At 43.4% G+C, this 25,685-nt stretch overlaps 1 long non-coding RNA gene across 1 annotated transcript; it reads left to right on the forward strand.

Annotated features, from left to right (window-relative positions):
* The first annotated feature begins 21,930 nt into the window (after positions 1-21,930).
* LOC147959569 (uncharacterized) lies at positions 21,931-25,418 on the forward strand. Its single transcript, XR_015610620.1, has 2 exons — positions 21,931-23,069; positions 23,853-25,418. It is a non-coding gene; the product is annotated as an uncharacterized LOC147959569 (long non-coding RNA).
* The last annotated feature ends 267 nt before the right edge of the window (positions 25,419-25,685 follow it).

Here is a 25,685-nt window from a genome sequence, read left to right on the forward strand (position 1 = left end):
GGAAAGACACCACAAGATTGAACCCAAAGCTAAGCACTTCTCCCATTGCAAGAAAAACCAATCTAGTTGGCCAAACCAAATCGATAGTTCGAAGAGACTTGCAAAGATATCAAATCATGCTTATAAGAATTCAGAGAAGATTCAAATAATATTCATAGATAAGCTGATCATAAATCCACAATTCAACGGATCTCGGCAAGCACACCACAAAAAAGTATTACATCGAATAGATCTCCAAGAACATCGAGGAGAACATGGTATTGAGAATCAAAGAGAGAGAAGAAGCCATCTAGCTACTAGCTATGGACCCCGTAGGTCTGAAGTGAAATACTCATGCTTCATCGGAAGGGAAATGGTGTTGATGTAGAAGTCCTCCGTGATTGAATCCCCCTCTGGTAGGACGCCGAAAAAGGGCCCTAGATGGGATCTCACGGGTACAGAAGGATGCGGCGGTGGAAAGTGTTTTTGTGTCTCTCCCTGTTGGTTTTGGGGTATATGAGAATATATAGGCGAAGAAACTAGGTCGGTGGAGTCATGAGGGGCCCACAAGGGTGGGGGCGCACCCTCCATCCTTGTGGCCACCTTGTGGCTTCTCTAACTTGCACCCCCAAGTCCTCTGGATGTCTTCTGGTCCAAGAAAAATCATCGCAAAAGTTTTATTCCGTTTGGACTCCATTTGGTATTCCTTTTCTACGAAACTCTAAAACAAGGAAAAAACAGAAACTGGCACCGGGCTCTAGGTTAATAGGTTAGTCCCAAAAATAATATAAAATAGAATATTAATGCATATAAAACATCCAAAACAGATAATACAATAGCATGGAACAACAAAAAAATATAGATACGTTGGAGACGTATCCAGCATCCCCAAGCTTAATTCATGCTCGTCCTCGAGTAGGTAAATGATAAAAATAGAATTTTTGATGTGGAATGCTACCTAACATATTTATCCATGTAATTTATTTTATTCTAGCATGAATGTTCAGATATGTATGATTCAAAACAAAAGTTTAATATTGACATAAAAACAATAATAGTTCAAGCATACTAACAAGGCAATTATGTCTTCTCAAAATAACATGGCCAAAAGCTTATCCCTACAAAATCATATAGTCTGGCTATACTCCATCTTCGTCACACAAAATATTTAAATCATGCACAACCCCGATGACAAGCCAAGCAATTGTTTCATAATTTTGATGTTCTCAAACTTTTTCAACTTTCACTCAATACATGAGTGTGAGCCATGGACATAGCACTATAGGTGGAATAGATGGTGGCTGTGGAGAAGACAAAAAGAAGGAGATAGTCTCACATCAACTAGGCATATCAACGGGCTATGGAGATGCCCAACAATAGATATCAATGTGAGTGAGTAGGGATTGGCATGCAACAGATGCACTAGAGCTATAAGTTTATGAAATCTGGAAAAGAAACTAAGTGGGTGTTCATCCAACTTGCTTGCTCACGAAGACCTAGGGCAATTTGAGGAAGCCCATCATTAGAATATACAAGCCAAGTTCTATAATGAAAATTTCCCACCAGTATATGAAAGTGACAGTATAGGAGACTCTCTATCATGAAGATCATGGTGCTACTTTGAAGCACAAGTGTGGTAAAAGAATAATAGCATTGCCCCTTCTCTCTTTTCTATCATTTTTTTATTTGGGCCTTCTCTCATTTTCTTGGCCTCTTTTTTTGTTCAGAGTCTCATCCCGACTTGTGGGGAGTCATAGTCTCCATCATCCTTTCCTCACATGGGACAATGCTCTAATAATGAAGATTATCACACTTTTATTTACTTACAACTCAAGAATTACAACTCGATACTTAGAACAAAACATGACTCTATGTGTATGCCTCCGACGGTGTACCGGGATGTGCAATGAATCAAGAGTGACATGTATGAAAGAATTATGAATGGTGGCTTTGCCACAAATACAATGTCAACTACATGATCATGCAAAGCAATATGACAATGATGGAGCGCGTGTCATAATAAATGGAACAGTGGAAAGTTGCATGGCAATATATCTCGGAATGGCTATGGAAATGCCATAATAGGTAGTTATGGTGGCTTTTTTGAGGAAGGTATATGGTGGGGTTATGGTACCGGCGAAAGTTGCGCGGCACTAGAGAGGCTAACAATGGTGGAAAGGTGAGAGTGCATATAATCCATGGAATCAACATTAGTCATAAAGAACTCATGTACTTATTGCAAATCTATTAGTTATCGAAACGAAGTACTACGCGCATGCTCCTAGGGGGGTAGATTGGTAGGAAAAGACCACCGCTGGTCCCCGACCACCACTCATAAGGAAGACAATCAATAAATAAATCATGCTCTGACTTCATCACATAACGGTTCACCATACGTGCATGCTACGAGAATCACAATCTTTAACACAAGTATTTCTCAGATTCACAATTACTTACTAGCATGACTTTAATATCACCATCTTCATATCTCAAAACAATCATAAGGAATCAAACTTCTCATAGTATTCAATGCACTTTATATGAAAGTTTTTATTATATCCCTCTTGGATGCCTATCATACTAGGACTAAATTTATAACCAAAACAAATTACCATGATGTTTAGAGACTCTCAAAATAATATAAGTGAAGTACGAGAGTTCATCAATTTCTATAAAAGAAAACCACCGCCGTGCTCTAAAAAGATATTCCCTCCGTCCCAAATTACTCATCACTGAAATGGATGTATCTAGAACTACAATACATCTAGATACATCCATATGTGTGACAAGTAATTTGGAACAGAGGGACTATAAGTGAAGCACTAGAGCAATATTGCCTAGCTCAAAAGATATAAGTGAAGCACATAGAGTATTCTAATAAATCACGATTCATGCGTGTCTCTCTCAAAAGGTGTGTATAGCAAGGATCATTGTGTCAAACTAAAAAGCAAAGACTCAAGTCATACAAGACGCTCCAAGCAAAACACATATCATGTGGTGAATAAAAATATAGCCTCAAGTAAAGTTACCGATAGACGAAGACGAAAGAGGGGATGCCTTCCGGGGCATCCCCAAGCTTAGGCTCTTGGTTGTCCTTGAATATTAGCTTGGGGTGCCTTGGGCATCCCCAAGATTAGTCTCTTGTCACTCTTTATTCAAGAGTCCATCAAATCCTTACCCAAAATTTGAAAACTTCACAACACAAAACTCAACAGAAAATCTCATAAGCTCCGTTAGTATAAGAAAATAAATCACCACCTTTGATACTGTTGTGAACTCATTCTTTATTTATATTGGTGTAATATCTACTTTATTCCAACTTTTCCATGGTTCATACCCTCCGATACTAGCCATAGATTCATCAAAATAAGCAAACAACACATAGAAAACAGAATCTGTCAAAAATAGAGCAGTCTGTAGCAATCTGGATATTTCGAATACTTCTGTAACTCCAAAAATTCTGAAAAATTAGGATGACCTAAGAAATTTGTTTACTAATAGTACTAAAAAAGAATCAGTATTTTATCATGCTTCTATTAAATATGATAATTGTTTTCCTGATCGCAAAAGTTTCTATTTTTCAGCAAGATCAAATCAACTATCACCGTAAGCTATGCCAAAGGTCTTACTTGGCACAAACACTAATTAAAACATAAAAACTACATCTAACCAGAGGCTATTTAATGAAAAACAGGGCCTAAAAAGCAAGAACAAAAATAAAATTGGGTTGCCTCCCAACAAGCGCTATTGTTGAACGTCCTTAGTTAGGCATAAAACACGAATAGATCTAGATATTATCGTCTTTGGTATGCAATGCATAAGTGGCTCTCATAATAGATTCATTAGGAAGTTTAATTTTCTTTCTTGGAAAGTGTTCCATGCCTTCCCTTAATAAAAATTGAAATCTAATGTTTCCTTTTTTCATATCAATAATTGCACCAATCGTTCTAAGGAAAGGTCTACCAAGAATAATAGGACACATATGATTGCAATCTATATCAAGAACAATGAAATCTACGGGCACATAATTCATATTTGCAACAATAAGAACATCATTAATCCTTCCCATAGGTTTCTTAATAGTGGAATCCGCAAGATGCAAATTTAAAGAACAAACATCAAATTCACGGAAACCTAACACATCACATAGAGTTTTTGGAATCGTGGAAACGTAGCACCCAAATCACACAAAGCATGGCACTCATAATCATTAATCTTAATATTAATAGTAGGTTCCCACTCATCATAAAGTTTTCTAGGGATAGAAGCTTCCAATTCAAGCTTTTCTTCAAAAGATTGCATCATAGCATCAATGATATGTTTAGTAAAAGCTTTGTTTTGATTATAAGCATGAGGAGAATTCAACATGGATTGCAACAAGGAAATACAATCTATTAAAGAACAATTATCATAATTAAACTCCTTGAAATCCAAAAGAGTGGGTTCATTGCAACTTAAAGTTTTGACCTCTCCAATCCCACTTTTATCAATTTTTGCCTCAAGATCTAAAAACTCCGAATCATGCGGACGCCTTTTAACTAAAGTTGACTTATCTCCAGTTCCATCTTTATCAAGATTTATATTAGAAAACAAAGATTCAATAGGAGTCACATCAATCACTTTAAGATCTTCATCATTATTTAAAGATTCTGGTTTAGCGGCCATCTTATTTACCAAGGTAGCTTGCTTGTCAGAAATTTGGCCTACTAAATTTTCAAGGTGAGCAAACTGAGATTTCAAACCATAAAATTCCTTATACACAACATCAAGATCTTTATTCATGTATTCCATAAAACTTTTCTGCTCCTTGAGCTCATTTCTAAAGAAATTATTATGCTCAAATTGCAAAGACATGAAGCTTCTAACATTATTTTAAATTTCGTCCAACCTCCTAAAGTGAGGATCAACGTTTTTTGGTGGGGCCATTACGATAGAGCAAGAAATCCAACACACGAGCACAGAAAAAGCAAACGAAGAAGGTGAATGGAAGTGGGGCGAAGAAAAGGCAAATCTTTTCGAAAATCATTTTAGAAGTGGGGGAGAGGAAAACGAGAGGGGGATGGCGAATAATGTAATGCAAGAGATGAGAGTTTATGATGGGTACTTGGTATGTCTTGACTTGTCATAGGTATCCCCGGCAACGGCGCCAAAAATTCCTCCTGTTACTTCTTGAGCTTGCGTTGGTTTTACCCTTGAAGAGGAAAGGGTGATGCAGCAAAGTAGAGTAAGTATTTCCCTCAGTTTTGAGAACCAAGGTATCAATCCAGTAGGAGACAACGCACAAGTCACCGAATACCTGCACAAACAAACAACAACTTGCACCCAACGTGATAAAGGGGTTGTCAATCCCTTCACGGTTACTTGCAAAGGTGAGATCTGATAGAGATAGAGAAACTATAAAGTAAATATTTTTGGTGTTTTTGGTTTATAGATGAAACACCCTCGATGCAGCTATATCTCCCACGTGTCGAAGCACGACTTAGAGGCATAACCGCATTGAAAGCAATGTCGCAAGTGAGGTAATCTTCACACAACCCATGTAATACATAAGGGAAAAAGATACATAGTTGGCTTACAATCGCCACGTCACACAATACATGAATAAAGCATTACATCATCCAGATACACACAAGGTCCGACTACGGAACCAAAATAAAAGAAGACTACCCCAAATGCTACACAGATCCCCGATCGACCCCAACTGGGCTCCACTACTGATCAACTAGAACGAAGCAACACAACGGACAGGATCTTCATCGAGCTCCCCCTTGAGCTTGGTTGCGTCATCTGCACGGTTCAACGGCACCTGCAAACTGGTTTTGGAAGTATCTGTGAGTCACGGGGACTCAGCAATCTCACACCCTCGCGATCAAGACTATTTAAGCTTATAGGAAGGGTAAAAGGTATGAGGTGGAGCTGCAGCAAGCGACTAGCATATATGGTGGCTAACATACGCAAAAGAGAGCGAGAAGAGAAGGCAAAAGCACGGTCGAGAAACTATGATCAAGAAGTGATCCTAAAACAACCTACGTCAAACATAACTCCAACACTATGTTCACTTCCCGGACTCCGCCGAGAAGAGACCATCACGGTTACACACGCGGTTGATGTATTTTAATTAAGATAAACTTTAGGTTTTCTACAACCGGACATTAACAAATTCCCATCTGCCCATAACCGCGGGAACGGCTTTCGAAAGTTCAAATCCCTGCAGGGGTGTCCCAACTTATCCCATCACAAGCTCTCACGGTCAACGAAGGATATTCCTTCTCCCAAGACATTCCGATCAGACTCGGCATTCATGTTACAAAACATCTCGACAATGGTAAAACAAGTCCAGCAACACCGCCCGAATGTGCCGACAAATCCCGATAGGAGCTGCACATATCTCGTTCTCAGGGCACACTCAGATGAGCTCTCCATACAACTAAAACCAAACCTCGAGTTTCCCCGAGGGGGCGCTGCATAGGGCTCTAGTTTGGACCAACACTCAGAGGAGCACTGACCCGGGGGAGTTTAAATAAAGATGCCCCTTGAGTCTGCAGAACCCAAGGGGAAGAAAAGACTAGGTGACGAATGGTAAAACCAATGTTGGGCATTGCTGGAGGAGTTTTATTCAAGGAGAACTGTCAAGGGGTTCCCATTATAACCCAACCGCGTAAGGAACGCAAAATCCGGGAACATAACACCGATATGACGGAAACTAGGGCGACAAGAGTGGAACAAAACACCAGGCATAAGGCCGAGCCTTCCACCCTTTACCAAGTATATAGATGCATTAATTAAATAAGAGATATTGTGATATCCCAACAAGTAAACATGTTCCAACAAGGAACAACATCTCCATGTTCCAACAAGGAACAAACTTCAATCTTCACCTGCAACTAACAACGCTATAAGAGGGGTTGAGCAAAGCGGTAACATAGCCAAACAACGGTTTGCTAGGACAAGGTGGGTTAGAGGCTTGGTTCAACAATATGGGAGGCATGATAAGCAAGTGGTAGGTATCGCAACATAGGCATAGCAAAAGAGCGAGCAACTAGCAAGCAAATATAGAAGTGATTTCGAGGGTATGGTCATCTTGCCTGAAATCCCGCAAGGAAGAAGAACGAGTCCATGAAGAAGACAAACGGACGTAGTCGAACGGGTCCTCACAAACGCGACGTTCTCGGAACCAACCCGAAGAAGCAACACCGGAAACAAGCACACAACATAGTAAACAACCAACACATAATCATGGCATGATGCACAATCAAGTATGATGCATGTTCGGTTTAATGAAGCATGGCATGGCAAAGTGCACAAACAAAACTACAAGTTAAATGGATCCCAATATGCATCGGGATGCATATTGATGGAACACCACAACAATTATTTAGTTCTCTCTCGGTTAGGTACTCAACAGTATTGAATGTTGGTTAACATGGCAAGAGGTGAGGCATAAAAACACTACATCATCTAAACAATTTAAATGGGGCTGGATATAACAAATAATGAATCCGGTAGATCCCCATATGCCTTCGTAATTTAATACAACAACAATTTAAACATTTTAATTATTGTTATCATGATGCGGATGACATGAGCAAGTTTTATGCAATTTTTATTAAAAGTTGACAAGAGCATTATGAAACATTTGTCACCGTGGTGGAAAGAAAAGGGGTGCCACGGCGATAACGAAAACGGTGCCACGGCAGCGTTTCGGTTCTGGTAACTCGATTGAGATATCGATGCAAAGGAGAAGTGTGCGAATGCATGCAAAAGATGGTGGGGCACTCCCGGATTCCGGGTGTCCCACGAGTTGGCGACAAGGAACCGAGTGACAATTTGGGCACGGTGCAAACATGAGCATCTCAAACATCGCAAGCATTCGTTCACGGACGTCGTCTCGAGGTTATACCTTCGAAGTGTGTAAACGGGATGGTTCTCGTTCGGTGCCAAGTAGAGGAAGTAGATGTTCACTCGACGGCCTTCGGCGACGGTAGTTGTACACGGGTCTTCGGCCACGGAAGTAGTCGTACATGTTTTCGTAGAGGTTCAGGGTCACGGCGAGGATCTTGACGTCCACGGGGTCGACGGTAGGGTGCACATTTCGAAGGCGAACTTGGCGTATCCGTGCAGTGGTCGAACTTGCTGAACGGCCGGAGCATTACTTGACGATCCGGGTGCGGGTCTTGCAAAACCAAAGTGCTCATGTGCGGGAACGTCTCGGTCGTTCAGCGAAGAGGTCGTGTAGACGAACTGAAGTGACAACAGGCGAGATACACGGCCACGGCTGTCTTCGGACATGAAGTTTCGTGTAGTCGAACTTGACGGATCCGAGGGCTCTGAGCGTTGTGGTACTTGGCGCAATCCGAGACAACGGTACTTGACAAACCGGATACGGTCTTAGAGCCACGGTCTTAGCATCAACAGAAAGCGGAGACGCACGAAGGGCGAAGTAGCACGCTGCTACTGCACGCCGGGCCGGCAGGAGGAGGCGCTCGGGAGCCCGACACGCCTGGACCGATGCTGCTACAACCTCGGGCTGCTGGAGCGCTTCGGAGCTGCTTCTCGCAGATCCCAAGGATGACGAGCAGGTGCAGGCAGAGGAGGACGGTCGTTGGCGGAAAGGTAGCAGCGGGATGCGGGTAGGAGGAGAAGAAGACGGCGCGGCGCTCACTGGTGACGAGGAGGAAGCAGGGGTGCCGGACTACAGCAACAGCTACCCGAATGCCGGGAGCTCCGCGACGGCGGTCATGGCAAGTGGTGAGACAGCGAAGGAGGCCGAGGCGCGCAGGAACCGAGCGGATGAGGACTTGGCGAGGGCGAGGTCCGCGTAGGAAGCAGAGGGGGTCGGCGGGCGGCTGGCTTTGTCCAGGATCCAAGGTAGCTGCGGGCGTGCCGGCTCGGGGATGAGCGCGGCTTCTCGGAGAAGGCGAGGGGCGCAGGAGGAGAAGGCGAGGGAGAGGAGGCAGATCGAGCGTCAGGCACGAGGGGATCGAGCAGAGCTCTCCCTTGTGCGATGCATGGGGATTCTGGCGGCGCTAGGAGGGAGGATGAGAGGGAGAGAAGTGCGGTCGGCCTAGGGTTGGATAGGTTTTGCTGGGCCTTGGGAGGCCGGCCCAGTGAGAGGGAAATGGCCAGAGGCCTGCTGGAGTTGCGGGAAACCTTGGACCAAATGGCCCGCTGGAGGCCCAAATGGCATGTCTGGGCTCTCCCTCCCCCTCCTATTTACTTCTTTTTACAAAAACAGAGAAATAAGAGAAAGGAAAAGAGAGAAGAGAAGGTCAGAGGAAGAATTTGGGTAGGTGGTTAATTTTATTGGACTCACAAAAATTTGCTCGGTCCAAGAAAATTAGAAAAAGCCAGATCGAACGATAAGAATTCAAACTCATTTGAATTTAATTCAAATGGGTTTGAACTAGGACGAGGTTTTAGGAGTTTCCAAAAAGTTGACAATTTTGGTAGAGCTCCGGCAAAATGATGAAGAAAAAAAGGCAAGGTTTGAGAGTCAACACTTAAAGAAGAAAAGGCCAAGGGATTAATATGCAAGTGTGTTAAGGTGAATTTCAAATTAAAGAAAATATTTAATATAGCTCCCTACTATCGGGAGGATATGTGTTATAAAGAGAACTCACCATGTGAATTCCCTCGATTTAAATGGATCAAAGATCCATGCCATTTATTTAGTTGAGTTTAAAAAAATGACATGATGGCATGATGACATGATGCAATGCAAAAATAAAAGGGCAGGCACAGATGAAACACACGGCGAAACCCGGAATATATGGAGGTCTTCTCGAGCATCGGTCTCGGGGCGTCACAACACTCTACCACTACGAGAGGATCTCGTCCCGAGATCTAGAATGGCACCGGAGGGAAAAACGGAAGAGAAAGAGAAGAGGTAAAGCTAAGTTACTTCTTGGACAAACGAGTGAAACCACACACCTTGAGAGGTTGAACAAATTTGTGAAAGAAAGAATACAACGGAAATGAACGAAGTTGAAAGCACTCTGTTAGAAAAGAGGGACAAGGGAGAACAACTTCGGGCAGCACTCCGATAGAAAAGAAAAGGAATTGAATAAGAACTTGATAAGATGAGAAGATACTTGATGAAATCACAACACACTGCCTCCGGAACTATTGAATGAATGGAACAAGGGCAAGAAAGATCTCAGACGGCACTCCGGTTGAAAAGAGGTGCAAGGCTTGATAAGGCGAAAAGAACTTGAGCAAAAATGTCAGAACACTCCGGTTATATAGGATAAGCATGAGAAAAAACATGATCTTCACAATTCGAGATGATGATTGAAAAGAGCAACATCACAAGGCCTCTAGAAGAAAGAATAGAAGATAGATAATTGAAATAAAAGAATGGAGAATAAAATGCCATCTTATGCCACAAAAGAGCTTGAGAAGGCATCCTTAGGAGACGGGTCGAGCGGAGTTGTTGGAAAACCAACAACGAAAGGATAAGCTTGATATGGTCTTGTGGAGTACATGTCAAATTAAGAGATGACAACCTGCCACTCATGGGGAAAGAATTGGATTGATATGAACAAGGAGACGAGAAAGTAATTCACCGGGAGGATAAAGAAGAACTTGGGTCCTTTATAAGCACCATAGATAGCAACAATCCTTAGGGAAGGCTTTAGGTGAAATATAACCCAAGATAACTCCAATGACGAGATTGATGGATTTAAAGTATCTCATTCTTAACAACATGTGAATCATGAAACATGAACTCAAATTATCAAGAATGACATAATACCACCTCCCATGATACGGTAGAGAGTATTGCACTCCGGATTGCACGAAGAAGAAATACTTAAGCTCTTCTAAAAAGAATCTTGATGAACGCTTCGAGAAGGGAAAAAAATCCTTGATGAACCATCATGTAGCCTCCATGAACAACTCCGGTAACAAAAGGATAACGAAAAGAAAGAGAAGTTAAAAAAACACAAGGTGAAACCTTGCAATGATTTAGATGAATCTCCGTGGTGATATAATTGAAAGAGGTTGGAACTCCGAGAAAAAGAGAAGAAAAACAATTGACAACAAAAATTAGTCATTGTGAACAAACTCTGGAGGAACGAATCCATCATTTGGATGAAGCAAGAACAAGAATTATGTTATGCGTATCCTTCACCAATTTAAGTTGATGACAAGCAACAGATTTGACATACTACTTATTCTCGTACAAAGGATTTAAGATAGATATATCGCAAACTTGAGAAGGTCTTCAACGAACCACCGTTAGCATTTGGAAATCATGAATGAATTGGTATGAAGATAAATCTTGAACGAACCACCGTAAGAATTTACAACGATTGAAAAAAGAAAAAGGATCACCGGGAAGAATTAGCAAATGAACGAAGATGCTTGAGAGAATTTAGATACAAGAGAACGAAGAGATCATGAGCTGATTATAGATCACTTGAACAATGCACCGGTAAGATTGGAGAACGAGAGCTGAAAGCTGAGAACTGAATAATATTTGAAAAGATGGCCTTCGGGGAAAAGAAATGGAAAACAACTCATGAAATGCTCCGGATGGTTGAAAAGAATTCTCACAATCGAAAACAATTATGAGAGGATGGCATTAAGCTAGAATCGCGAATCCCTGAGAGAACGGATAAGATATGGAGGTAAAACTCTTCTTCGGTCTTCAAATGTTGAGAACGACGACGAGAAACACCACCAAGAATCGTTGAGACACACCGGGACGAAAATTAGAAAGGTTGAACAAACGATGAAAAGAAAAGAAAGATCTTGGAGAAAAGCGTTTGACTGATGGAAAATTCATATTAACGTCAAACTTCAAAAGAATTTAGGATAGCTCCGGGAAAATTAGAAGAGTCAGAAAAGATCCTGGGAAAAGACCTGTGGGTTAGGGCCCACTCAAAAGAAACATCGTAGAACGATTACTTGAAAATAAGATTGCACCGGTTGAGTTAAATGGCTTGAATAAGGTAAGACCTCGAAAAAAAACTTGGATTGATCAAGAATAGAAGCACTAATCTTCTGAGATATCTTCAGTACAACGGAACAAATGGAAAACGAGAGGTGAATAAATAAGAAGTGCCCCGGCATAAGAAAGCATTTGAAACGAGGGAATGATATGATCGACAAAGCTAGAATTGAATCCACCGGAGAAGAAAAGAATTAAGGATGATGACCTTGAGGCTCCGTTAAAATCTTCATGAGAATCACCGGATAATAACATTTAAAGGAAAGAAAGAAGAGACTTCACATCAATAAAATGATACTTGATTGAGATATATGAGTCCTCGGAGAAAAACAAGGGAGGGCGGGCGGGAAAAACAAAGACAACTTGGGATGGATGAAACGAACAACGTTGAGAAAGCTGAGATTGAATCTTGCGGATGTTGAAAATGAACAGATCCGCTTGAAGAGAAAACACACCGGTTGAACAGGATTTACATGACAATCTCGATTATCAAGAAGGATTAGTATTCACATAGGAATATGAGAACACCACTTAGGAAAGGTATGGAATCAACATTTGACTTCGAAGCAACTCGAATACCACAACTCAAAACAAAACAAAGGATTGGCTGCAAAATAAACCGGAACAAACATATGATAGAGATTTCGTCCGAAGTTTTCGTGGTGGGGCCTACACGGGCTCGATCGTATAGCACCATCATGTACAAGGCAGTGCACATGACATACGAAGCGTCCCCGAGTCGGCATAGCCAAGGACTCTTTAAGACACAACGAGACCACTGTAAAACCAACCGTGAATAGGCGGACCACTAGACGTCGAACCCCAATTTCATATCATACATCCGTCGGAAAGATATCCTAAGAGCTACTTGAATTCCCACTTATAAACTCCTGAAATTTTCCCAGTTATGCAATCAGGTGTTGGGGATACAGGGGAAGCATAATATCTCACCCAAAACTAGCAAATCCTACATCCAGCTGTATCCATCCTTCAACACATAACCAAGAAACCTTCGGAAATCGTCTACCTCAACCTTCGAAAAGCATCCGTTATACGAGTTATGGCAATACTCCCGAACTCCCGCCCCAGTACTGGGTGGCGTCGAGGTTATCTCACCAACAACTACATAAAATATATTTTCGATGTCGGCAAAACTAATCTCAGGTATTCCAGAACTGCAACGATAAAATTGTGACGACAACACCTCGGAGCTCAACTCCCCGGGACACTGCCACAACCCCTAAATGACAGGAGGCACCAAGAACAATGTTCTCGTCACAAAACCATCGGAACGATTCCAAGATACCCGCGTGATACTAAAAAAATCGTGAAATTTGAGAAGAGAAGAGTCAAAACTCTACGTCAGGATGCCTCACCAGAGTGATGAAGGGACTGGGGAGTAAAAAGAATACCTAAACTCTCCGATATATAATTCCTAAATGACTCCAAACATTTTTCTAGACTCAACAACGCCAACGATTCGATCAAGCAGGGGGCTCCTAAGGTCGGGGAAGGCTCTGATACCAACTTCAAACGCCCTCGATGCGGCTATATCTCCCACGTGTCGAAGCACGACTTAGAGGCATAACCGCATTGAAAGCAATGTCGCAAGTGAGGTAATCTTCACACAACCCATGTAATACATAAGAGAAAAAGATACATAGTTGGCTTACAATCGCCACGTCACACAATACATGAATAAAGCATTACATCATCCAGATACACACAAGGTCCGACTACGGAACCAAAATAAAAGAAGACTACCCCAAATTCTACACAGATCCCCGATCGACCCCAACTGGGCTCCACTACTGATCAACTAGAACGAAGCAACACAACGGACAGGATCTTCATCGAGCTCCCCCTTGAGCTTGGTTGCGTCATCTGCACGGTTCAACGGCACCTGCAAACTGGTTTTGGAAGTATCTGTGAGTCACGGGGACTCAGCAATCTCACACCCTCGCGATCAAGACTATTTAAGCTTATAGGAAGGGTAAAAGGTATGAGGTGGAGCTGCAGCAAGCGACTAGCATATATGGTGGCTAACATACGCAAAAGAGAGCGAGAAGAGAAGGCAAAAGCACGGTCGAGAAACTATGATCAAGAAGTGATCCTAAAACAACCTACATCAAACATACCTCCAACACTATGTTCACTTCCCGGACTCCGCCGAGAAGAGACCATCACGGTTACACACGCGGTTGATGTATTTTAATTAAGATAAACTTCAGGTTTTCTACAACCAGACATTAACAAATTCCCATCTGCCCATAACCGTGGGCACGGCTTTCGAAAGTTCAAATCCCTGCAGGGGTGTCCCAACTTAGCCCATCACAAGCTCTCACGGTCAACGAAGGATATTCCTTCTCCCAAGACATTCCGATCAGACTCGGCATCTAGGTTACAAGACATCTCGACAATGGTAAAACAAGTCCAGCAACACCGCCTGAATGTGCCGACAAATCCCGATAGGAGCTGCACATATCTCGTTCTCAGGGCACACTCAGATGAGCTCTCCATACAACTAAAACCAAACCTCGAGTTTCCCCGAGGGGGCGCTGCACAGGGCTCTAGTTTGGACCAACACTCAGAGGAGCACTGACCCGGGGGGGGTTTAAATAAAGATGACCCTTGAGTCTGCAGAACCCAAGGGGGAGAAAAGGCTAGGTGGCGAATGGTAAAACCAATGTTGGGCATTGCTGGAGGAGTTTTATTCAAGGCGAACTGTCAAGGGTTCCCATTATAACCCAACCGCGTAAGGAACGCAAAATCCGGGAACATAACACCGATATGACGGAAACTAGGGCGGCAAGAGTGGAACAAAACACCAGGCATAAGGCTGAGCCTTCCACCCTTTACCAAGTATATAGATGCATTAATTAAATAAGAGATATTGTGATATCCCAACAAGTAAACATGTTCCAACAAGGAACAAGATCTCCATGTTCCAACAAGGAACAAACTTCAATCTTCACCTGCAACTAACAACGCTATAAGAGGGGCTGAGCAAAGCGGTAACATAGCTAAACAATGGTTTGCTAGGACAAGGTGGGTTAGAGGCTTGGTTCAACAATATGGGAGGCATGATAAGCAAGTGGTAGGTATCGCAGCATAGGCATAGCAAAAGAGCGAGCAACTAGCAAGCAAAGATAGAAGTGATTTCGAGGGTATGGTCATCTTGCCTGAAATCCCGCAAGGAAGAAGAACGAGTCCATGAAGAAGACAAACGGACGTAGTCGAACGGGTCCTCACAAACGCGACGTTCTCGGAACCAACCCGAAGAAGTAACACCGGAAAGAAGCACACAACATAGTAAATAACCAACACATAATCATGGCATGATGCACAATCAAGTATGATGCATGTCCGGTTTAATGAAGCATGGCATGGCAAAGTGCACAAACAAAACTACAAGTTAAATGGAGCCCAATATGCATCGGGATGCATATTGACGGAACACCACAACAATTATTTAGTTCTCTCTCGGTTAGGTACTCAACAATATTGAATGTTGGTTAACATGGCAAGAGGTGAGGCATAACAACACTACATCATCTAAACAATTTAAATGGGGCCGGATATAACAAATAACGAATCCGGTAGATCCCCATATGCCATAGTAATTTAATGCAACAACAATTTAAACATTTTAATTGTTGTTATCATGATGCGGATGACATGAGCAAGTTTTATGCAATTTTTATTAAAAGTTGACAAGAGCATTATGAAACATTTTTCACCATGGTGGAAAGAAAAGGGGTGCCACGACGATAACGAAAACGGTGCCACGACAGCGTTTCGGTTTCGGTAACTCGATTGAGATATCGATGCAAAGGAGAAGTGTGCGAATGCGTGCAAAAGATGGTGGGGCGCTCCCGGATTCCGGGTGTCCCACGAGTTGGCGACAAGGAACCGAGTGGCAATTTGGGCACGGTGCAAACATGAGCATCTCAAACACCGCAAGCATTCATTCACGGATGTCGTCTCGAGGTTATACCTTCGAAGTGTGTAAACGGGATGGTTCTCGTTCGGTGCCAAGTAGAGGAAGTAGATGTTCACTCGACGGCCTTCGGCTACGGTAGTTGTACACGGGTCTTCGGCCATGGAAGTAGTCGTACATGTTTTCGTAGAGGTTTGGGGTCACGGCGAGGATCTTGACGTCCACGGGGTCGACGGTAGGGTGCACATTTCAAAGGCGAACTTGGCGTATCCGTGCAGTGGTCGAACTTGCCGAACGGCCAGAGCATTACTTGACGATCCAGGTGCGGGTCTTGCAAAAGCAAAGTGCTCATGTGCGGGAACGTCTCGGTCGTTCAGCGAAGAGGTTGTGTAGACGAACCGAAGTGACAGCACGCGAGATACATGGCCACGGCTGTCTTCGGACTTGAAGTTTCGTGTAGTCGAACTTGACGGATCCGAGGGCTCTGAGCGTTGTGGTACTTGGCGCAATCCGAGACAATGGTACTTGACAAACCAGATACGGTCTTAGAGCCACGGTCTTAGCATCAACAGAAAGCGGAGACGCACGAAGGGCGAAGTAGTACGCTGCTACTGCACGCCGGGCCGATAGGAGGAGGCGCTCGGGAGCCCGACACGCCTGGACCGATGCTGCTACAACCTCGGGCTGCTGGAGCGCTTCGGAGCTGCTTCTCGCAGATCCCAAGGATGACGAGCAGGTGTAGGCAGAGGAGGACGGTCGTCGACGGCAAGGTAGCAGCAGGATGCGGGCAGGAGGAGAAGAAGACGGCGCGGCGCTCACTGGTGACGAGGAGGAAGCAGGGGTACCGGACTACAGCAACAGCTACCCGAATGCTGGGAGCTCCACGACGGCAGTCATGGCAAGCGGTGAGACAACGAAGGAGGCCGAGGCGCGCAGGAACCGAGCAGATGAGGACTTGGCGAGGGTGAGGTCTGCGTAGGAAGTAGAGGGGGTCGGCGGGCGGCTGGCTTTGTCTAGGATCCAAGGTAGCTGCGAGTGTGCCGGCTCGGGGATGAGCGTGGCTTCTCGGAGAAGGCGAGGGGCACAGGAGGAGAAGACGAGGGAGAGGAGGCAGATCGAGCGTTGGGCACGAGGGGATCGAGCAGAGCTCTCCCTCGTGCGATGCGTGGGGATTCTGGCGGCGCTAGGAGGGAGGATGAGAGGGAGAGAAGTGCGGTTGGCCTAGGGTTGGATAGGTTTTGCTGGGCCTTGGGAGGCCGGCCCAGTGAGAGGGAAATGGCCAGAGGCCTGCTGGAGTTGCGGGAAACCTTGGACCAAATGGCCCGCAGGAGGCCCAAATGGCATGTCTGGGCTCTCCCTCCCCCTCCTATTTACTTCTTTTTACAAAAACAGAGAAATAAGAGAAAGGAAAAGAGAGAAGAGAAGGTCAGAGGAAGAATTTGGGTAGGTGGTTAATTTTATTGGACTCACAAAAATATGCTCGGTCCAAGAAAATTAGAAAAAGCCAGATCGAACGATAATAATTCAAACTCATTTGAATTTAATTCAAATGGGTTTGAACTAGGACGAGGTTTTAGGAGTTTCCAAAAATGTTGACAATTTTGGTAGAGCTCCGGCAAAGTGATGAAGAAAAAAAAGGCAAGGTTAGAGAGTCAACACTTGAAGAAGAAAAGGCCAAGGGATTAATATGCAAGTGTGTTAAGGTGAATTTCAAATTAAATAAAATATTTAATATAGCTCCCTACCATCGGGAGGATATGTGTTATAAAGAGAACTCACCATGTGAATTCCCTCGATTTAAATGGATCAAAGATCCATGCCATTTATTTAGTTGAGTTAAAAAATGACATGATGGCATGATGACATGATGCAATGCAAAAATAAAAGGGCAGGCACAAATGAAACACACGGCGAAACCCGGAATATATGGAGGTCTTCTCGAGCATCGGTCTCGGGGCGTCACAATAGATCGGAAAGTAATAGATTGCAAAGGAAGTAAATCGGAGACTAAAATTGTAGATCGGAAACTTGTATGATGGAAAATGGACCCAGGGGCCATAGGTTTCACTAGAGGCTTCTCTCAAGATAGAAAATATTACGGTGGGTAAACAAATTACCGTCGAGCAATTGATAGAAAAGCACAACGTTATGATGATATCTAAGGCAATGATCATGAATATAGGCATCACGTCCGTGTCAAGTAGACCGAAACGATTCTGCATCTACTACTATTATTCCACACATCCACCGCTATCCAGCATGCATCTAGAGTATTAAGTTCATAAAGAACGGAGTAACACATTAAGCAATATGACATGATGTAGAGGAATTAACTCAAGCAATATGATGAAAACCCCATCTTTTTATCCTCGATGGCAACAATACAATACGTGCCTTGCTGCCCCTACTTTCACTGGGAAAGGACACCACAAGATTGAACCCAAAGCTAAGCATTTCTCCCATTGCAAGAAAAACCAATCTAGTTGGCCAAACCAAATCGATAGTTCGAAGAGACTTGCAAAGATATCAAATCATGCATTTAAGAATTCAGAGAAGATTCAAATAATATTTATAGATAAGCCGATCATAAATCCACAATTCATCGGATCTCGGCAAACACACCGCAAAAAGTATTACATTGACTAGATCTCTAAGAACATCAAGGAGAACATGGTATTGAGAATCAAAGAGAGAGAAGAAGCCATCTAGCTACTAGCTGTGGACCCGTTGGTCTGAAGTAAACTACTCACGCTTCATCGGAAGGGCAATGGTGTTGATGTAGAAGACCTCGATGATCGAATCCCCCTCCGGTAGGATGCCGGAAAAGGCCCCTAGATGGGATCTCACAGGTACAGAAGGTTGCGGCGGTGGAAAAGTGTTTTCGTGGCTCTCCTTGTTGGTTTTGGGGTATATGAGAATATATAGGTGAAGAAACTAGGTTGATGGACTCGCAAGGGGCCCACAAGGGTGGGGGGCGCGCCCTCCGTCCTTTTGGCCGCCTCGTGGCTTCTGTGAGTTGCACTCCAAGTCCTCTAGATGTCTTCTGGTCCAAGAAAAATCGTCTCGAAAGTTTTATTCCGTTTGGTAGTCCTTTTCTACGAAACTCTAAAACAAGGAAAAAAACAGAAACTGGCACTGGGCTCTAGGTTAATAGGTTACTCCCAAAAATAATATAAAATAGCATATTAATGCATATAAAACATCCAAAACAGATAATATAATATCATGGAAGATCCAAAATCATTGTACACACCTTTTGACAGGGACACACGTTAATCGTGAATTTATTAGAATACTCTATGTGCTTTACTTATATCTTTTGAGCCAGGTAGTTGCTCTAGTGCTTCACTTATATCTTTTTAGAGCACGGCGGTGGTTTTATTTTAGTAACTGATGAACTCTCATGATTCACTTATATTATTTTGAGAGTCTTATAAATAGTATGGCAATTTGCTCGGGTTATGAATTTAGTCATAATATGATGGGTATTCAAGAGGGATATAATAAAAACATTCATGAAGATTATTGAATAAATGAGAAGTTTGATTCCTTGCATTTGTTTTGAGATATAAAGATGGTGATATTAGAGTTGTGCTAGTGAGTAATTGTGGCTTAGTAAGAATATTTGTGTTAAGGTTTGTGACTCCCAAAGTATGTACGTATGGTCTCTCGTTATGCGATGATATTGGAGCATGATTTATTATTGATTGTCTTTCCATATGCCTCTTTTGATCAGATTATTATAATCAGCAAACGTCATATGCTTCACGCTCGTTCCATGCAGCATATTAGTACACTAATTTGCATCCCATTTTAAAGATGTTTCTATTAATAATTGAAACATATAATCTTCATATTTCCCTGTTGTGCAATCACAAAAAATTTGGTGCAACTTTAAACATTTTGGATTAGAGCAAACATGACAACGGTTGTGATACAATTATGACAAATAGAAATGTACTTTAAGAAAGGGTTGAAAGTTGCAAATGCCCTTATTTTTATATGTTAATAAAGGAATATCATAAGCAAACACATACCCAAGGTTCAAGATCGGGCTTATGAGACATCTATTGATAGAAAAAGGCTATTATAAATGAAACAATTCCATGCAATTCAGCAATCCGATTATGAGATATCCAGTGGTTTGACATATATAGGAAAACAACAAAATCTTACATGTTAAGGCCTGGAAAAAACGATAATATTCCTCCTTGATTGTACCACCTACCCTGAAGGGCATAATACATGGATCTGAAGGTATACTCCCACCACATGGTCTCTGGTCTTTCAAGTTTGCACAAAGCTATGTACGGGAACAAAAATTACATGAAGGAAATAAGGTACAAATTGGTTTAAATAGCATACTACGAAGCATATCAAATATGCAGGAGGCATGTTGAAGTAGATCTTTTCCACATCAATGTAGTTGTAGGAGTTAAAAAGTCTGATGTTTTGATTTACAAATATAAATAATAGGACATTTCACAACATGTAAAAAATAAAAATAAAATATTCCTTCTGCATTAATTATTACTCCCTCCGTTTATAAATATAAGTCTTCTTAGAGATTTCAATATGAACTACAAATGGATGTATATAGATGTATTTTAGAGTGTAGATTCATTTATTTTGCTCTGTATGTACCCCATATCAGGATCTCTAAAAAGACTTATATTTAGGAAGGGAGGGAGTAGCTTCCTGTACAGATGAATGCCCTAATAACTATTTAAAATAAAAATATATACACATTCTTGCAATCCTCTTCTTAGCCAATATATGAGCAGAGTTAAAATGCTCAAACCATGTATCATTGGACCCCACCGATTCTATTTCCCTGGGAGGGATTAAAAATAGGTCAAGTTTCTTCTTCGCCGCACTCCTCGAATCCATGCCCGATTCACCAACATACCTAGCAGAATTGAGGCATTTTCTCGTGTGTGTCGGTCCCCAAGGATACCATAGAAAGCGAATTATGGGAAGAGTCATGAACCCCCTGGGGCTGCATGGGCTAGCTATTTTGTAGAAAAGAAAATATAGCAAGGTTATTTCAGTACCAACTATTGTATATGAAAAACATTAGAACTCAAATTGCAGAAAACCATGAGAACTTATTTTATTAGTAATCAAAGCGTGCAAGCGCTCCTAACTCTTCTACGCTTGTGGCACTAACCTTCTGCCAAAATTCACATCAGAATTTTGAAGTACTTACATGCTTAAGAAATTTTCACGCATGTACTTTTTTATTTGTGTGACTAAATAGCAACGGGGTTTTCCAAAACTAATTTTCGGCCCATAAGATTTTTCTATTAAGTGAAACCTATAATCCTTCATATTTCCCTGCTGTGCAATCACAATACTTTTGTACAAATTTAAGCATGTTGGATCAGATCAAACATGACAACGGTTGTCGAAATACAATGAAAAATAGAAATGTACTTTGAGAAAGGGTTTCAAGTTGTAAATGCCCTTATTTTTTTATTAGAGTAATATCATAAGGAAACACATGCCTATTGTTCCAATTCGTGCTTATGGCGTCATTCATTGACAGAAAGCTATTATAAATGCAACTGTTCCATGGAATTCAACAATCCGATTATGAAATATTCAGTGATTTGACATACATCTGAAGGCCAGGAAAAACAATAATCCTCCTCCTTTGTAACGCCCCGAGACCGATGCTCCAGAAGCCTTCCTTGTTCTTGGTTGCCGTCATGTGTTTTTATTTTTGTTGTTGTTGCATTTCATCATGTCGTCATGCATATTGCACTGCATGTTTTCATAAAACCTGCATTCGTCGTTGTTGTCGTTTCTCCCTTTCCCTTCATCACCTTCCCTCAGACCGCTTTGCCTTCGTTGACCGTTCCAGACCAATCGGGTTTTTGCTTTCCTCTTGACCGTGACCGCCTAACCCCCTTTGCGTGCGTGTCCGAAACTTCCCCGAACTCGATTCGGGCGGTCATGACCGTTGGGTCCAGATCATCCCCAAACATCTATAAAATATCTCCGTTTTCTTAATTAGACTTCCTAACCTATATTTTTCTGGGCCGTCCGACTATGATCGGAGGGACCGAATAGCCCTAAGCTAACCCCTTTCTATAAATAGACCCCTAACCCTAAATTTTAGGAGCAATGTCCCATCCATCCCTCCGCCGCGCCGCCAGTCCACTGTCTTCCTCCTTCTTGGGATCCCCTCCCGATCCAAACAACCAACCACGGCCACGTCGCTCCTCCTCGTTTTCAACGCCGCCCAACCAACACTCTCCTCTGAATCCCCTCGATCCACCAACCAGCGGCAACAACACCCATAGAAGAGAGCCAGGGGCTTGATCCCTGCTCATCCCGAGCGCCAGCTAGGCTCTGCCTCGACCCAGCTGCCCGCTGCCTCCCTGAGCGCCGCCGTGCTCGCGACCCAGCCACCTCACCCTCCTCGCAGTCTCCTACAACCTCCCTTCGCCGCGACCCCGTTTCCCTCCTCGAGCCGAAGCTCGCCGCCGCCGGCGACAACAACAGCAACATCGTCGTCGACCTCCACCTCTCCTCCCATGCGCGCGTCCACTCTACCCCGGCACCCTTCTCCAGACCTCCTCCTCGCTGGGCCTCTGGCGCGCCCGATGCTCGAGCTCCTCTGCCCGGGCATCCCACACGCCTCAAGACATCGTCGTCCTTTGTCCGCGGCCTCCTCCTCGTCCAGGCCATCTCCGCCTCGTCTCGCTCCAGACCTGCTGTTGTGCTGCCGGCGACCTGGACGAAGAGCGGATGAGGGCTGCCTCTCTCCTTTCCCGTGCTCTCCCTCCCTCTAGTTCTTTCTGTCTCTCTCTGATTTTATCCTCTGTCTTTTCTGCAGGCAACAGTTCCGCCATGGCCTTGTAGCATGTTCCGCCACTCAAGGATCCGATCTGCGCCTCTCCTAGCCGGATCTGGACTCAGGCGACTCCCTGTGCTCCATTCCCGCCGTTCTCGGTGTACCCCGCAATCTCCTCGTCTGCTATCGCCGGCAAGTCCCTGTCCGGCCACGCCATGACCAAGTGCAGAAGAACGGGCGTCCCCCCATGCGTTGACCTCGTGCCGCTCGTTCGCATCCAGCGTGGACCCGCTCCACGTCGGCCGAGCGAGCCTCCTCTGCTCGCACGCATGAGGCTAGCGCCTCCCCAAGGCCTAGCGCGCCCCTATCCTCTCCGTTGTAGCCCTCAGCCCAGGGTGAGCTCCCCACAACCCCTCCTCTCTGTTGGCCCAACTTGCACCAGATTCGGCCAACTATGTTTTTTTCTGGTCCTGTGAATGTTGCCAATTATCCAGAGAGTGCAGTTTTGCAGAAAAGTTCCTAGTCATCATGCATTTAATAACTCACAAATGGTGCATCGAATTAAAATGATTTATATATGTGAAATGCTTAGAATTTAATCTAGTTTCATAATATGCCACTTTCATCCATGTTTAAAATGTTGTTTGTTTAAATTTGATCATATGCCATGCTAAAATGCTTTATTTCATAACTAAATAACCGTAGCTCCATTTTAAATAATCTTTATATGTAAATGGGGTAGAAAAATGCATAGTTTAACATGGTGGTAGTACTTTGCATGTTTAACAACTCTAAAATTATGTTGAGCGCAGAACAGTAGCTAATTCGAAATATGCATATGAGGATTTTTTCGGACTTGTTGCTTGTTGTTCCGGCCTCATTTAAACTTGCCTAGATAGGTAGTTTTATTATGCTTCACCTCTTGCCATGTTTAACAACATTTAATATTGTTGGGTACATAACCGAGAGTGAACTAAATGATTGAATGTAGTGTTTCGTCAATATGCAACTCGTTGCATATTGAGCTCCACTTAATTTGTAGTATTGTTTGTGCATATTGCCATGACATGCGTCTTTAAACCGGACATGCATCATACTTGATTGTGCATCATGCCATGTTTATGCTTGTTGGTTTACCATGTCGTTTGCTCCTTTTCGGTGTTGCTTCTTCGTGTTAGTTCCGATAACATCGCGTTTGTGAGGATTCGTTCGACTTCGTCCGTTTGTCTTCTTCATGGACTCATTCTTATTCCTTGCGGGATCTCAGGCAAGATGACCATACCCTCGAAATCACTTCTATCTTTGCTTGCTAGATGTTCGCTCTATCACTATGTCGCGCTACCTACCACTTGTATATCATGCCTCTCATTTTGCCATGTCAAGCCTCTAACCCACCTTCCTAGCAAACTGTTGTTTGGCTATGTTACCACTTTTGCTTAGCCCCTCTTATAGCATTGCTTGTTGCAAGTGAAGTTGAAGTTCGTTCCATGTTGGAACATGGATATGTTGGGATATCACAATATCTCTTATTTAATTAATGCATCTATATACTTGGTTAAGGGTGGACGGCTCGGCCTTTTGCCTGGTGTTTTGTTCCACTCTTGCCGCCCTAGTTTCTGTCATACCGGTGTTATGTCCTTGATTTTGCGTTCCTTACGTGGTTGGGGATTTATGGGACCCCCTTGACAGTTCGCTTTGAATAAAACTCCTCCAGCAAGGCCCAACCTTGGTTCTACATTTGCCTAACAACCTATTACCCTTCCCTTGGGTCGGCCAACCCGAGGGTCATCTTTATTTTAACCCCCCCGGGCCAATGCTTCTCTAAGTGTTGGTCCGAACCGGGCAACCCGCGGGGCCACCTCGGGGCAACTTGAGGGCTGGTTTTACTTGTAGCTTGACCTATCCGTGTGCCCTGAGAACGAGATACGTGCGACTCCTATCGGGATTGTCGGCACATCGGGCGGCTTTGCTGGTCTTGTTTTACCATTGTCGAAATGTCTTGTAACCGGGATTCCGAGACTGATCGGGTCTTTTCGGGAGAAGGAATATCCTTCGTTGACCGTGAGAGCTTGCGATGGGCTAAGTTGGGACACCCCTGCAGGGTTTAAACTTTCGAGAGCCATGCCCGCGGTTATGTGGCAGATGGGAATTTGTTAATGTCCGGTTGTAGAGAACTTGACACTTGACTTAAATTAAAATGCATCAACCGCTTGTGTAGCCGTGATGGTCTCTTCTTGGCGGAGTCCGGGAAATGAAGAGGGTCTTCTGTTATGCTTGAACGTAAGTAGTTTCATGATCACTTCTTGATCACTTCTAGCTTCTCGACTGTTGCGTTGCTTCTCTTCTCGCTCTTATTTGCGTATGTTAGCCACCATATTTGCTTAGCGCTTGCTGCAGCTCCACCTCATTACCTCATCCTACCCATAAGCTTAAATAGTCTTGATCTCACGGGTGTGAGATTGCTGAGTCCTGACTCACGGATACTTCCAAATAGTTGCAGGTGCCGATGATACCAGTGCAGGTGACGCAACCGAGCTCAAGTGGGAGCTTGATGAAGATCTTGGTCGTTGTTATGTGTATTTTCCGGATGATCAGTAGTGGTGCCCACTTGGGACGATCGGGGATCTAGCATTTGGGGTTGTCTTCTTTTATTTTGGTTCTGTAGTCGGACCTTGATTGTACTTTGGATGATGTATGTTTAACTTGTTATTTGTGTGAAGTGGCGATTGTAAGCCAACTCTTTATCCCTTTCTTATTTAGTACATGGGATTGTGTGAAGATTACCCCTCTTGCGACAAAACCACCATGCGGTTATGCCTCTAAGTCGTGCCTCGACACGTGAGAGATATAGCTGCATCGTGGGCATTACAAGTTGGTAATTAGAGCCATCCCCGACTTAGTAGCCCCTTTCTTGATCGAATCGCTGACGTTGTTGAGTCTAGAACAAAATGTTTTGAGTCTTAGGATTATATATATCGGAGAGTAGGATTCTTTTTACTCCTCAGTCCCTT

The sequence above is a fragment of the Triticum urartu genome, chromosome 7A (assembly GCF_056163025.1).
Source record: "Triticum urartu cultivar PI428250 chromosome 7A, HENAU_Tu73, whole genome shotgun sequence".
NCBI classification, from domain to species: Eukaryota; Viridiplantae; Streptophyta; class Magnoliopsida; order Poales; family Poaceae; genus Triticum; species Triticum urartu.